Source organism: Amblyomma americanum, chromosome 1 (assembly GCF_052857255.1).
Source record: "Amblyomma americanum isolate KBUSLIRL-KWMA chromosome 1, ASM5285725v1, whole genome shotgun sequence".
Taxonomy (NCBI): Eukaryota; Metazoa; Arthropoda; class Arachnida; order Ixodida; family Ixodidae; genus Amblyomma; species Amblyomma americanum.
In genome coordinates this window covers 337,465,716-337,481,637 of record NC_135497.1, presented here as the reverse complement: position 1 = coordinate 337,481,637, position 15,922 = coordinate 337,465,716, and the positions used below count along the sequence as shown (strand labels likewise).

The 15,922-nt window shown below is 46.1% G+C and overlaps 1 long non-coding RNA gene across 2 annotated transcripts; it reads right to left on the bottom strand.

Annotated features, from left to right (window-relative positions):
* Window positions 1-8,000: 8,000 nt before the first annotated feature.
* LOC144099498 (uncharacterized) lies at window positions 8,001-15,388 on the bottom strand. 2 transcript variants are annotated; one of them, XR_013307413.1, is made up of 4 exons: window positions 15,146-15,388; window positions 12,966-13,114; window positions 10,722-10,955; window positions 8,001-8,083 (listed from the first exon to the last, which is right to left on the bottom strand). It is a non-coding gene; the product is annotated as an uncharacterized LOC144099498 (long non-coding RNA). The 2 variants fall into 2 exon arrangements; XR_013307412.1 differs by lacking the exons at window positions 8,001-8,083; window positions 15,146-15,388 and adding an exon at window positions 14,787-14,906 and having other exon boundaries at window positions 10,536-10,955.
* Window positions 15,389-15,922: the final 534 nt, after the last annotated feature.

The window sequence follows — 15,922 nt, the reverse complement described above, 5'->3', positions numbered from 1 at the left end:
AGTCTTTGTCATCGGGACAGCTGCCCAATGACTGGAAAATGGCCAAAATTATACCCATATTTAAAACTGGGCATAAACACTCCCTGAAAAATTACCGTCCAATTTCATTGACCTGCATTTGCTGCAAGATGCTCGAACATATAATTGCTACTCATATTTATAATCACCTAGAGTCCAATAATTTCTCTTTCGCCATCAACATGGTTTCAGGAAAAGATTATCATGTGAGACACAGTTACTCGAATTCACGACTGATCTGCACCTTAACATGAACAATAACCAGCAGACCGATTGCATTTTCCTTCACTTTTCCAAAGCATTTGATCGTGTAGCTCATTGTCGCCTTATTGCTAAATTAACTGCACTTCGTATTGACTCCTTCACTCTAACATGGCTTCGTAATTTTCTTTCGAATCGTCAACAGTTCACAGTAGTTAATAACATTGCCTCGTCTCCTACTCACGTTACTTCTGGTGTGCCTCAGGGCAGTGTTTTGGGCCCTTTACTCTTCCTAATTTACATAAATGATTTGCCACTTAATGTTTCTCCTCGCTTACATATTTTCGCTGACGACTGCATTATTTACAGATCAATTAACAGTACTGACGACCACGTGGCCCTTAAAAATGACCTTAGCCTAATTCATAGTTGGTCTAACACCTGGTTAATGGCTTTAAATGTGTCGAAATGTCAGGTAATTTCTTTTAGTCGTAAGCGTGATGACTCACATTTTTTATACAACGTCAATAATAACGAATTGTTACATACAGTATCGTATAAATATTTGGGTGCTCACCTAACCGATAACGTCTCCTGGACCGACCAAATTACAGCCGTTTGCGCAAAAGCTTCAAGGACATTTGGTTACCTACGTCGTAATCTGAGTAATTCACCTTCCCACATCCGCAAAAGGGTTATATGCAAAACAGGCGCCTGGTGACTTCGAGAGCGGCATGGCACGTGCAGTTCATCGGTGTCGCTTGTACCTAAAGCAGAGAAAGAAACCGCATCAATAATTGCGATGCATTTAATAGGAGTTTCAGACGCTTCCTGCTTTGAAGCTGCCCCCAGAACAACGACTCAACCTCGGGCGTCGTTCTGGCCCCAGGCCGCCATTCGATGTCGCATCATGTCACTCACAAATCACTATTCTTCGAAATACCACATACAAAAACTTTTTTAGGCTTCTCACTTCATGTTGTAGAGCGATATAAATTCCTGATAAGAGCACAAAATCTTAAGTGTCTTGGCATACTCGCTATGTTAGTCGGTGGATAGGAAACCTTGTGAGTTTCCAACCAAAACTATACATATATAGAGAAGTTCACGCAGATATTTGCAGCTTTTGACGTCCTCAGTGCTTAATTAGGATGAATTCCCTACCAAAGCCCAATTCCATAAAAACTTGAAAAACTATGTACAGTTTTATTGCCTTCAATTGCACGCCAATGAACCCTGTAATTATTGTGTACGACTTGTGTTGCTTGAGTGCTTGTACTACGTTCTCTCTTTGCATTTGTAAAATGCGTTTATAAATGTGCTTTTAAAATTTAGCAAGCTTAATCTGTTGTGATTATTAATTTCCACTGAACCGGGTTTCCACTATTTATTTGCTATCTGCCATATGTTTATCTTGCTTCATGATACAATTATTAGCAGATGGCCCCCCTGACAGTATCCACTTTGGCACCTCCTCCTGTAATAATTAATTTATGTACCTCTTACCTGTACCTCTTTTTTCAATGAAACCGTTCATTAATGACGCCGTCCCCTTTTGTGCTAACAGCAGGTGTATTCGAGGCTTTGCATGTACCTGGACGCTTCTAAGAGATTGGGGTGCGGATGTCGTTTTTAATCAACTACGGTACAAAGCAAAGTCATTTTGCTGGCATCAGCCGGCACTCCGATATCTCCCAGTGTCCTAGTTTCCCCGGCATCATTTTTGCAATAGTGGGTCTCAGTGAGATTATGAAATCTTCTCTCTGAGGCGACAGACGCAGGCTTGGATGGATTGGGATCTGCATGTTTGCATGAGCCCAAGCTTTGCAACATCTTCTGCGTCGCAACGCTCATGAACGTATTGGAAGTGCTGCATTGTGGAAGAGAAACGTGCAGGCACAGCACAAACCGTTTTCCCACATTTTGGCAGCGCTTTCAGTACGAGACTATTCGGACAGGTAATTTATTTTGTACTCCTTATGGAACTTGTCTTCAGCACCTTATTATCCACCAACTCTTTTTGCAATTTTTTATGATCCATTTTTGTAGCGCAAAGGCAACATTGGCACAAAGAGCGCCGTGGTTAACGCTATTCCTGTCTACTCAAGGGTAGGGGGGAGTTAAGAACTGATTTCTCAAGCGTTTCAAAGCCGGTAATCTAAGCACCAGGGCAGTGGAAAGCTTCTACTCATTGTATCACCTCTGTGTAATCTGCAGTACTGGGAATCGAACTCCGCACGTTCCGCATGCGCGGTAGACGCTCCGACCACTATAGGCCATCTTTGCGGTCATGGTCCTGAGGGGCCTCTGCGGTGTTTGTATGTCACATTTTATTTCTTCGCCATTCGCTTTTCCTTCGAGTAACTATACAGGGAAGATGACAGAGTTACTGGTTAAGTCCACTTATTGCACCGAATACCAGCAGGCTTACTTCGGCTTTCTCCGCAACAATGCTTTACAGGAAGTGCCGCGGTTGCGCATTCAATCGACCGCGAGACCATTTTTAAAACTTCACTCGTTAATCTTACCGGTTAAAAAGTGGCTTTGCGCCGAAAAACGTTTGTGCTGTGGTACCTCAACACCCCCTGTTTGAACAACCAGACACTACTGACAACTGCTTTGTGGGGTATAATTATGCTGTGTTCTTTTGAGTCATACTTTAACGGACTCAAAAAGAATGGAACGGATCACATCCTACACTCTAAGATTTCTGCCTGTCAAGGAAGACCCTGAAATACCATGTGGCTTTTTTGTGCTCATGGGACAGTTTAGCCTGGGTAAGATACGCTTGATGGATCGACAGGCAGAGCCAATCGCGTTCAACTAAGTCTCTGTTCGAAGAGAATGGTGATTTGGTGCTCGAGGTATATGCTGGGAAAAATCGACCTCTTGACTGGTTGCCCTTTATTAACCCATGCGTGTGTCTCGTGGAACTTCGATCACCATCCTCATCGTTTATTAACTCTTAGTGGTCCGGCAGGGCTCTTACATCACGGATCAGGAAGCGAGATTATAGACAATGGCAACTAACGGCATTTCATGCTTAAAACGTCCTTGCTATCGTGTATCTCAGCAAATGCGTTACTACACACAGACCACGAATAGCTTTTGTTTTTTTTTTCGAACGGACACGTTAAAAATCAGTTACATACTCAGACTGAACGCTAAGTTTGATGCCACAATTCACTGTGCATCGGCCATAAAAATGGAGTTCCCGCTAACGTGGGGGAATTGGTTGCCCGGGCGCAGTACTTCCATCCACCAGTATACCTGCAAAGCAAGCTCTGGTTCTAACTGATAATTCTTGCGGAAAAGTTCCCTTTACGAATCTTAAGCAGAGGAACACGCAATTATCTACTAGTGCAAAGCACATTATATCACCAAGGTAGTTTTGTCACCAGTTTATTGCGCCGGAAGCTGTATTCCTGCAAAAGCAAGAAGAAGGTACCAGGGACGCAAGTTACTGCGGAGATAGGTGATATGCGATTGCATCCTGTGCAGCCATACGCTGCAAGTGTTCTTTATAGGCACCAAAGTTTATGTAAAATGTGGAACACGACTGAAGTCGTTTTGGTCTTCCCCATAATTTTTTTTCTGATTGAGGAATCGAGAACAGGATACTTGTTATTCACAGATATGACGTGTACTTGCGACTCAAGTGTGTTTCTGTTTTTTTGCATTTTGGTCCACTCCATAGTTTATTCAATATCATCGGCGCTTAGAACTCTTCCCGCAAAGCATTAAGTCAGTTGATCTTTTGCTCTCATGCTTCACATTTCATTACAAACCAAATGGCACAGCCACTGCCTTCAATATGCGGGTGTTTGAGGCTTCCACGTTTTTTGCGTGAATTCGTTTCAGAAATTTTCAGAAATTCTTCCCGAAAAGAATAGCTCTCAGCATTACTCGTATGTGTCAATGAACTGCGAACAATTGTTTTCACTAAACTAAAAACTCTCACGTTTAAAGCGCGAATAAAAAGACGCATTACAGGATCTACTTGTTGTTGTTACTTGTATATTTTGCATTTTGTCGTTTTGTGCAAATTTTCTATATGATCCCTGCGATCACTAAGAGACGACGGGGACTGGAGAACGTCCACGCACTGCGCATCCTTCACGCGCTTATAGTTAGCCAACTAACCGTACCACAGACTCCATCACACTATCTTATTCGAACCATGTGGACATCATGATGCGCAAGCCTATCAAACATGCCCTCGGCATCACCAGCACCACTGTCATTACCATAATTCTGGATTTCGGCATACTGTATACAGCCAGATAACTGGTAGAAGCACACCTCAGGACTGAAAAGATATGCTTGTACAAAACCACCACAAGGAGCAGAACGCTCCCCCGGCTTTGTTAGCCACGACGAAGGGACATGACCTCCCGCCATGGCGACTTCCACTCACATTAAACAAAGGATCACGGCATCCCCCGTAACCAGCAATATGCATCCCGAATATCATCCGGGACGCTGCCATGTCCACGCTAGAGCTCTTCGCAAGAACTACGTCAGTGATTCCCTCACGCATTATACCGACGCCACTATCAGCCTAATTTGCAGCCACCTAAACATCCCCGCATTGCCTGCATAACCACAAATAACCTCCTGGGAGCAGAGAAAACAGTTCCTGGGCTGGCAATCGCTGCCAGCCCAAACGAACGCAACATCATCACTGACTCGCAGGGGGCTTGCACAAATATTCAATAAATATTTTATTCAGTGTTCACTCAGGAAGACCATTCCGCTATCCCACCATTAGTAGATGATGATTACCAGTACATGAGTCCCATAGAAATTTGTGTCACCGGTATTTAGTTTTGATGTACAATCTGAAGATAACAAATTCTGCTGATTTTGATGATAATAATACAGAAATTCTCAAAAACACTGTGATCCATTCAAGCAGTATTGTCTTTCATATCTTTCGTCAGTGGATAAGAAATGAAGAAATTCGAAGGGATTAGAAAATTGAGAAAATTATCTCCATCATCAGTTGAGGTGATAAAACAAACTCGCGTACATATCGCTCAATATAATTGACCTCCTTCCAATGCAAGATCCTGAACACATCCTTGTATCAGATTAAGCGCAGCAGCTCGATATTTATCATTTCTTTTAACTATCCAGCATGAGTTCAGAAAAGGCTTCTCTGGTGAGAATCAACTACTAGAATTTATTACCGAACTTCTGCACAATATGAATGGGATATTTCAAAGATACTGCATATTCTTACAGTTCTCAAAAGCATTTGACCGCGTCGCGCATTCACGTTTTATAGGTAAAATCAATTCCCTCAACGTGGACCCATTAAGAACCTCATGGCTAAGGAATTTCTTGTAATATCGCAAGCAGTTCCCAGTTTTTGACGGCCACTCATCTCCAGTTAGCGATGTTCTAAGTGGTGTGCCTCAAGGTAGCGTCCTGAGTCCGTTGCTGTCTCTCATTTACATGAACGAAATGCAATAAGGGAGTAAGTACTCATTGCCATCCACCGAAGCGCCGCCATACGGCTTCAAGGAAAAGCTATACATCTTTCTCAGAAACTTCGTAGGTAAAGGAAATTTCCTCCTGGTACGGGGTTCGAACCCGGGACCACCACCTCTCTGGAGCAGTCGCTCTACCAAGTCTTCCATGTCGCTCTACCAAAAGTTGGTAGAGGGACATAAGGAATTTCCTTGCAATCGTCGCGCACACGTGCCTGCCGGAGCTCACACAGAACGCGCCACGTGACGAGATCGCCCACAACCTGACGAGGTACAACCAGTGCAAATGTAATATCACATACTCCAACAGCAACGCTTCCACCACCGCATAATGTCCCGAGACAAACCCTCACCAGAGAAGAGGGTGTCGCCGCATGGCGGAAACTATAAACTAACCCTCATCACCACGTCAACTTCATCAACAAGCTCTACCCCTCCTACAGACCGGGCATAAGCTCTCTCTGCTCAAAAATACAAACCCTGTACCACACCACCTTGGTCAACCCTGACACCCGGAAGCACACTCCATACCGTCCCCCACCCTTTCCCAGCGGAAGCCCGTGCTCTCCAGCCTGGGCCAGAAGGCCCAGTGGCAGGTGGAGGACCACAGGCGAACACCGCTGATCCTAGGACTGATGGCTCCAGCCAGTAGGAGGGAAGAATTATCAGAACGAAACAAATGTTCATTCATCTTCCTCCGCCTCATTTCAGTGAGATCTTCAATTCCACTACATTCTTTCTAGCCCCAACTCTTTTATATGCTTTTTTTGAACTAGTTTCCTCCTTTCTCTTTAGAAATCTACGCTACATCCAGACACCATCATCCTATTGTCGCTATGCCTCATCTTGCGTATGACTTCCGCACCATGAACGTCGGGATGTGCGCACATTTTCGAGCTTGCGTCCAAGCTTTTTCAAGTCAGCTTGCGGTATGCCTGTCTGCGGCAGAAGGTATTTATTATTAATAATTTATTTCATGTGGCGTATTGTACTCTTAGCTCCCCTCTGCTATTCCCAGCACCTATGCCATTGTCCTCTTCAGCCTGGTCACCTTTGTGCCTATTCTCTACCTCATCGTGACTGAGAATAGGTGCGGAGAGCTTTATTTACTTCACCCTGCGCCTTTTAATGTGTTCAACATGCCATTTTTGATACAGGCTAGTTCCAGTAAGCTAGCTTAACTATATAAGTTTCCAGCGTTAGACATTGTCAGGTTCAATTTGCAATGGTGGCCTGTTCGAATCCAGACGTTTTTAGCACCCTCCATTCCCCACCTCCTCTGACCGCCGCCTTGGAAAAGTTGCTTCAGAACCGCTAGGGGTTAGTGCAGGGGATTAATTGGTGCATTCATAGAGGAGCAGGTAGCCAAACCTTGTTCTGTTGAGAGGTTCCGCTGTCGGCTCTGGTTGCCGGTTCGAGGCACCTCCCAAGTCTCTTTACTCAATTCAATCAATAATAAGATTTTTTTCTTTGATCCAGTGGATAATTTTGGCGGCACCTGGACCCAAACCAGGGATCTCACATGCGAGCCGGATATTCTTCGTCTACGCAGTCGCAGCACCTGATGGGTGTACTACCTACAGGAATTTTCGAAGCTACACGAGGCAGGAGAAGGCGCCTTTCGGCGCAAACTCCGAGACTAACATTCATCATCTCGCACTACCCCGCAAATTGCACTGGCGCCCATCTTCTTTTTCCCATTCCACATGAGAACACCGCTATCGTGCCTCAGTATTCCCCGTATCCCACTCTTCCTCATTCCAGTGTGAAGACATCCTGGCTAGCTCGGCCCCGGACGACCAGCGTAACGTGGTAGTCCGAGCCAGCCTGAGATTTACGGCAAATGGAGTCCTGGACTGAGGGCTCCATCCCTGGACGCGTGACTTCAGTTTACTATTAAGCTTTATCTGTTTTCGAGACAGCAGACCGTTCCCACAGCTGGTCCTTGGGCCCGCGTGGCTCTCTTCTCTTTTGATGCCTTTTGAATGAAAGTACCATTTGGACATAGTTTTCAGCCATAGTCTTTTCTGATTGATTGTACTACGTTCAATTCTGTTGTTCCTGGGTTGTGTCTTCCGCCCGTCGTAACAGAAATGATTGTATATCTTTGCTGCTAGTGTCAGTGTCAGCCAGCCACAAGAAAGAACAGAAGCTGCCGTGCAAACAGCCATTACCGAAAAATGTTGCAGCTGACGTGGGCACGGAGGCCTTCCGAGTACTCTATTGTTTCAAAAATACACAGCAATGTGGTCGTTCCTGACGTGCTCAAGGTGGCAAGTCAGAGGCGTTTAATACAACTATTTACAAAAGAGGTGCCTGGTGACACCGGGATCAGGCACGGCACACCACTCCTTCGGAGCCGCTAGTACCTGAAACAAAGAAAACATGTGACTTCGATACACTTAAGAGGAACTTGAGCCGCTCTGCACATTAAACCTTGTCAGAGAATAACAGATCGATCTCTTGTACCGCATTGGCCCCAGGCCGGTAATCTGGATCGCAGCATGCTTCTTGCACAAAAATGACATGCTTCTAAATACCACATACATGTTCGGCCTTCAGCCTCTGAGATCATTTTGCGGCGCAATATAAATTCTTAATATGACCGAAAATAATAAATCTCCAGGTATGCTCACTATTTTTGCGGGTGGATGGGCAAGATAACACTCTTCGGGTGTTATCTCATCTCCGGGGCCTTAGATTTGAGACTCAAAATAAAGCGTACGAACAGCACGAAATCGAGTCTTGTGTCAGAAGCCGAACGCGACATTTACCTACTGTGACAATACCGCTGGCTGAAAATATCCTCGTTCTCTCTCTCTCACACAGTAATCATAGCGCGAGAAGAACGCTGGACAAAGGCGAGACGGGACGTTCTGGTGTGAAAGTGGTGTTCACGTTTCTTAAAAAACATTTTGAGTGAATGAAAAAGAGCTTCCCTACTCGAACGAGCAAGTCTTAGTGCAGATTTAAGCAACGAAATGCCCACGCGCCTTACAGGAAGAACTGGTATAACAAAATTCCACTTTCATGTGGTAGGCACAACATAGGGCAAACGGGCAGGTGTTTGAGTGTGCGCCTCCACGAGCACAACGTTAAATTGGGAAACACTACCACAGGCGGCCATCTGGCAGCCCATTGCAAAATGCGACGCAGAACCACCTTTCCATCCCCTGTTCCATAAGACCATCATTTTGTATCGGCACTGTGACGACTTGAGTAGAAAAATCAAGGAAGCGTGTGAGATAGCACGGACAGAAGATCAATGCGTCAGCAGGCCGTCTGTGGCATTATCAAGGAAGGAGCTTGATTTCATGACATGAAGGCATGTGGCACTTTTGTTACGTTTTTCATCTCCTTTGCAGCCAGCTGTGTATATATATGCTCCTGGTCTGCAATAAATCCGCTGTGTTGAAAGATAGCGCTTGTCCCGTCTCATCTTCGTCCTGCGCTCTTCCCGCGCTTTTATTACTCGGTTGCAACGAATTACCAACCTGCTCAAGCCTATTTTATTCTCTCTCTCTCATCCCACCCCAACCACATAATAACTTTCAGTGTAGCGCGTGCGACTCTGTGGCTTCGTCACGTACAATGCGACCCATGCTCTCCCAATAACAGGACGCGAAGTTTGTTTAAATCCTTTGAGAGTGTCGCTTACATGATCACAAAAGGCTGGAAGAGAACTAGCAAGCTGTGTAGTCACGCAGGGATCTTAATCAGATGCGATGGTCACGCAAACTGGAGGAAATTCTTCAAAAACGACAAACTTATGCTTGCGTCAACAAGTGCTGGATTCTAAATTGACAATACTGGAATATCAGTCGAGGCTCCAAGTCTTCCATTGCTCAGATAGCATGGAAGCTTTGCAGACACGACTGATAATGAAGTATTCAAGCTTTTATATTGCGCAGAGCACAAGGCCTGTACCACTACACGACTCAGGACATCTTTAGAGCACTCATATGGTGTCACCCATGCGGTCTTTTAAGTGGCTTGCAAGAAAAAAAGGCATGGCGCGGATGCCACCAACCACGAAGAAAGGTAAGACAAAGGCAGCCATATCTTTTTCCTTGTTACCAGAATAAGGATGCACCACTGAAATGGCATACGCATGTATGTTACGTGAGAGCGTTTCACGTCAAAAAGCGGCAGGTAGGCTTTGAGACAAGCCGCAGTGAAGGGCTTCAGATTAAATTAGACCAACTGGGCTTCATTATATCCACTAACATTGCACAGCAGACGGATGCCTTTTTCTTCATGCCTTCATCAAAATTCGGCCGCCGCTGCCAGAGTTCGATTAAGCCTCCTTGGTCTAAGCTGCCGAACGCAAGAGACAGTAGACCACTGCAGCGGATTACAATTCTGAACATAGTTGTTGGCGTCATAACTTCACAAGGGAGGTGAGGGCCTGCATTGTATGACAGGATTGCCTTTGTCTTCGTTTTTACCCACTAACAAAGTATGAAGCTATACTTTGCAGTTTTCGTCTTCCGAACATTCAATCAATGAAATATTCTGAATTGAAGCGTGTGCACATAATGGCGAAGGGGTGTGCTTGCAACTCATCAATAAGACCAGAAATTATCATTGCAGCCAGAAAAGAAGGCCGAAAGATAAAAAAAACACATCAATTATTACTAAAGAAGAAATGATCATAAATCTTCGACCTGGGAAATAGCATGAACCTGGGGCTAGATGAATTAAGCAAGGAACGCACCAACATGGGAAGCAAGCATACCAAGCCTTTATAAATATATACATCTCGAAATGCTTCTTGAGATACGCTTCATGAGAACGTGAATCAAGACGCAGAAGTCTGCGCAAGTCAGCTTTATATTTCTCGTCGTCCTCGCCCGAAATAAGTGACTACAAGATAGACACATATCAAGGGAGCAAACAGCCAACAAAACAACTCCTCTGGAACGAAAACGCGACAACGAAGCCCACGCTCTTTTACAGACGGGCTTCTATTCGCAAGCTGACGGTCGACGGTTCTCCATCACTCACATGGGGTCGGCGCTATAGAGCCGCCCCAGCGAGTCACCGAAGCCAATTTGGGCTACTGTCGTCAGCGACTGCCCATCAATGCGGAAGATGGGCTCGCCGATGGAGTCGCCGAGGAAGCCCTCTCCGCAGTCGGTGTCCGCAGCTGGCGCCAACTCTGTCTTGAAGCTTGCCACCCCCATGGCAGGGAACAGCAGCTCGAGAAGGCGCCCTATAACAGGTGCACTGCGAAGGTAGCTGCAGAGGCACAAGCAGAGCTTCGATTATTCGAGAGAAGACATTGCAGCTTATTCCCATTTTAAGAGGCGTGTGCGCTTTCACATTCTATTTGCCAACTCTTATTAATGTTAATTGGTTTGATCATGGAAGTGTACAACAGCTTAATCTTACCGGAACTCACCTACGGGGCAGAAACGTGGAGGCTAACGAAAAGAGTTCAGCTTAAGTTAAGGACAACGCAGCGAGCCATGGAAAGAAAAATGATAGGTGTAACGCTAAGAGACCTGAAGCGGGCAGAGTAGGTGAGGGAAGAAACACGGGTTAATGACATCCTAGTCGAAATCAAGAGAAAGAAATGGGCTTGGGCAGGGCATGTAATGCGAAGGCAAGATAACCGCTGGTCCTTAATGGTAACGGAGTGGATTCCAAGAGAAAGTAAGCGTAGCAGGGGGCAGCAGAAGGTTAGGTGGGCGGATGAGATTAAGAAGTTTGCAGGCAAAGGGTAGATGCAGCTGGCAAAAGATAGGGTTAATTAGAGAGACATGGGAGAGGCCTTTGCCCTGCTGTGGGTGTAGTAAGGCTGATGATGATGATGATGATGAATGTTAACGCACCAATACTGCTGCAATCTGACGAAGCAGCGTTGCAAATGTGAGCAGGCTTAGTTAATGTTTCTTTCTTCTGCTGCTGTTCATGAGTCCTTATTTGCAGGCCGCCGCAGTGGCTCAATGGTTACGGCGCTCGGCTGCGCACCCGAAAGAGCGGGTTCGAACCGCGCCGAGGAGGTCAAAATTCAATGAAGGCGAAATTATAGAGTCCCATGTGCTGTGCGATATCTGTGCACGTTAGAGATTCCCAGGTCGTCGATTTTTTGGGGTCCTTAACTACGGCGTTCCTCATAGCCTGAGTCGCTTTGGGACGTCCAACACCCGTAAACCAGTACTTCTTTGCTGAAAGTGAGGAAGAAGTCCTCATGCCTATACAGCGAAGCAGAAGTCATGGATACGGCCTAATTTATTATAACAGGCCAATCTGCAGCTACAGAAACACAGCTGGTGTGGAGAGATGCGCCTTGGAGGGTTGATGGACGAGGTCCATGGTATGTATGTTCTGCCTTTACGCAGGTCAGATTAATAAAAGCAAGTTGCTGCGCTTGCAGATCATTCGTTTCTTCAGTGGTGCTGTTTGCCTCTTAGAAAGCAGAATAACCACAAAATTATGACACAACTAAAATACGTTCATAAACCTAATTTCGCATATAAACTTCAGGTCTGTGACCACCCAGCAAAGTCGACGGCGGCTACTATCTGATATTAACTCATATTCTATGAGCGGGCGCGAGTTACAAGATTTTACGGGCCAGTTTCGTCGTAATTTAACCTCGTGAGCACGCAAAGCACTCCGGATTCATCTGTTCAAACAGCGCATTCTTCATATCATTGGCGTTACTGTACATAGCAACATTACTACGCATGATAAGCATGGGGAAGTAGTCCTCCTGTCTTGTGCTCACTTGTGAATGTCTGCTTTTGACCAGCCTGTCTTTCCACCATTGCTACGCGTGAGCACTGGCTTGCAATCTAGTTGAAAACTTTGTGGAGGTCTTAACCTCCAAAACAAGTGGCTTGAATATCCTGAATGAAATAGACATTTATTCATTGTATCATTGTTTAAATACACTGATCGAAAATCACGGTTTTAACAGCTCAGTTATCGCCGTAAGCCGGAACAATGGTAGTAGTGTTTAACAGGCATCAATATTGAAACACTGACGTCCCTACTTTTTGCCTTCAAAGACTTTAGAGACGACTAGATAAGTCTGCAAGCAAGTATGCCATAGCAAACACAATTATTTTAGGCCTCTGTCTCAAACCGACAGCATTTGGCACCGCGAAAATTTTCTAATCTCAGCAGGGCACAACGCTGCATGCTTTGCTCCTGAATTTCATGTCAGCGTAAAGCACCTGCAGCATCCGTCTGCGCCCCGGCCACTTTTAAACGGCGATATCGTTATAGATGCAGACGCACTCATCGTGTCCTCGCCGTGGCGGCCGTGGCAGGTGAGGAAACCGAGCGAAGGCAGCGGGTCGGGCGATGTGGGCGACGTAGCGGTTGAAGACCTCCGCGAAGAATTGCGCCACGGGAAGAAATGCTCTTGGGTGAAGCCACTCCAAATGCTGCACAAAAGGACACGCACACTAACCTCTGACCAAGGACCCTCACACAGATTGATATTTCACAATATCCTTGCCAGAGCGATGAATAGTGCCTACTCGATAGAGTTAGCTCGCAAACAGTGCACCCAATCTGAGACGCCCTCGCGACGGTCCAGTCCATGAATTGGAATTCCAATCCGATGAATTGAAATTGGTCGAGTAGCGCGCCTTGTTCTGCGACGCAGACGTTGGTGCGACCGTTTAGTGTGTCGAAATCTGCACGCTATATCTTTATTTTTTGGACTGAAATAAACATAAAACCTTTCCCGAGAATATTTCTGAAGGAGGGTGTGGAATTTCACAATTTAACCTCCATTGAACCCGATTACCAACAGTAAAGCAAGGGAAAAAAAGATACGCTGTGAATCCTCGACTAGTGAAGACTCCATCTTCCCGTAACGCCACCCAACACCATCCCACCTACCTTTGCCCTCCAGAATGCCTCCACTCACCAGGAACATGCACCAAAAAGTCGATAACATGCATAAAAAAACACCACGTGAAAAAAAAATTAAGAGATCTAAGCCTACCGGCATATTGCATTACTCAACGGGAGATGGTTGGCGTTAGCGGCCGAGAGTTCAGGAGCGGTAGGCCCATTTTGATGTTTCACAGGCAAATGCCCATTTTGGCGTCTTACGCTCAGGTGCATAATCGGCCTTCTTCCGCTTGTGGTCTTCGGTTTGATCGCGTTCCCGGCATACTTCACAGATTCCAGTGCCCGCTTGCACGAAGCAAAGAGTATAGTTCCTAGTATTGTCTTATTCGCAGTCCAAACCGCCTAAACCCTCCGTTGGCCCTGCGGAAAGGAGAGGCTCATAACTGGCTCCCTGAGTGAATGGACACCTCAGGTGCATGGTAGTGATGTCCACAAAACACGTAACGCGTTACACAGCAGCCGTTGCGCCCCCTAAACTGCTTCTATTAAATGACTTGTAAAAATCTATTGTAAATTTCGCTGCGAAGGAATCTCATGGCTGGTTGCGTAAATTGCGAAATTCAGATAGTGTTAGCAAGCGTAAATGTTGCAATTTTTCTTAAATCTGTACCTTTTTCATCCCCCTTCATCGTATGTTCCAGCCGCCAAGCAACTGTAAGACTGCTGCCGCACCTCTTCTCACAACTTATAACCTCTAACAGGATGTGCTCTCTAAGGCTGCATCAGAGAGAGGAACTCGTGCCTCGAGCTGCGCAATTAATAAAGTGTGACGCATCTCTAGCGTGAACTGGGACACAAATATCTCCGAGTATGCCTCATTACGCGGCGTGCTGTAAACGCTCTTTGCGGACAGCGTTCCCAGCACGTCCTTCCTGTGTTCAGCTAGTCGCGTGTTTGCTTGCAGCCTCTGACCTGCCGGCTCCATGCTGCGTCCGATAGGACCTTCCAAGCGTTTGCGGCTCGGTGACTCTGTTCTTTTTGGGTTTGGGTGAAAGGTTGTGCATTCTGCTCCCCTCTTAAGCGACCTGGCAACCCTTCAGATTACAACGATAGATGCACGAAGCGCGAGGTTGCGGTCCGTGCAAGGGGTGGTCATGTAATCGTGACAGAGAGCCCACATCACCCGAAAACGGCAACGTTAGAGCGCGGTGCGTGCAGGGCATGGTCACGTGATCACGGAACTGAGGCACGCACGCTGACGACGCGGTCTTGATGCGAACAGAGCTCTCCATTCAGATGAAAGCTGCTGTGCAGACTACGTGTGTCTTTGGTGATAGAAATACCATCCTGGTCGAGCGTGAACAGGACCCAGAAGTAATGAAAGCGATCTGCGAGAAAAAAGCATATAGCTGTTAACGTTACCCTTTCTTCTGTTTGTGCCCGTGAGCAAAAGTATAATTTTCGTGGTAATAAAATTCAGCTCCTTCGGTTCCGGATCTTTCACTGAGCGATAAATGCTTAAATCGGTGTCTGAGAGTGTATAGCGGATACACCAAACTTCAGGCTCGGCAGAACAGTCAGGCACTTAGCCTGAAGTCAAAGGTTTTCCTCACCTGAGCACTGCAGACGGCGTCGGCAGGAAGCAACTTGCAGAGTGAACGCAGGACCGAAGGAACTGACCACTATCGCCACAGCCGGTCCACCGAGGCCCATTATAGAAGCTTGTCGGCGTCCAGGCCCTCTGGCGGGCCCTGCACCGTACGCCTCAGGCACAGATCTGCAAAAGGACCCCAGGAACTCTCGCCAGTCGGGTTCCAGCCGGCTCTCTTGCAGGGACCCGTTCATGGAACGTTCGAGCCTAGTCTCCAACAGCTGTGCGCGAGCTCTGCCCGTGCGGTATTTTTTCCACTCTGTCGTCTCTCCAAAGAAACGTGCCGACAAGAACAGAGAATGTGTGGGAAATCCTAGATGTAATCGGGTGACTAATAAAATAGACAGAGAAATTTTGCTTCTCTCGCGCACATCAGTGGCCACAAAAAAAGCTTTCTTGTTATGGCGCACTCAGCATGTAAACCAAGACTTGCTGTGGGCAATTTTTGCATCACAATCTGGAATGCTTCCAACTTACTTTCATTACCTAAATTGTTTATGCATAATTCATTTCTTAAAATTTGTTGCCTCTCACCTTAGGCTATGCACTCACTTCATAAGTACATACACTAATTTGCTGCGAGTAACATGCAGACGACTATATCCAAGCCGGCAAAAAGACACTCACTAAATTAGGCTACGGCTTAGTTTAAACATGCCGCGAGATATGTTATTCCCCGTAATTGACTGCTAGCGAAATTCTCCAAGTCAAGTTAACTGCAAAGAGTTTTCTTTTTTAA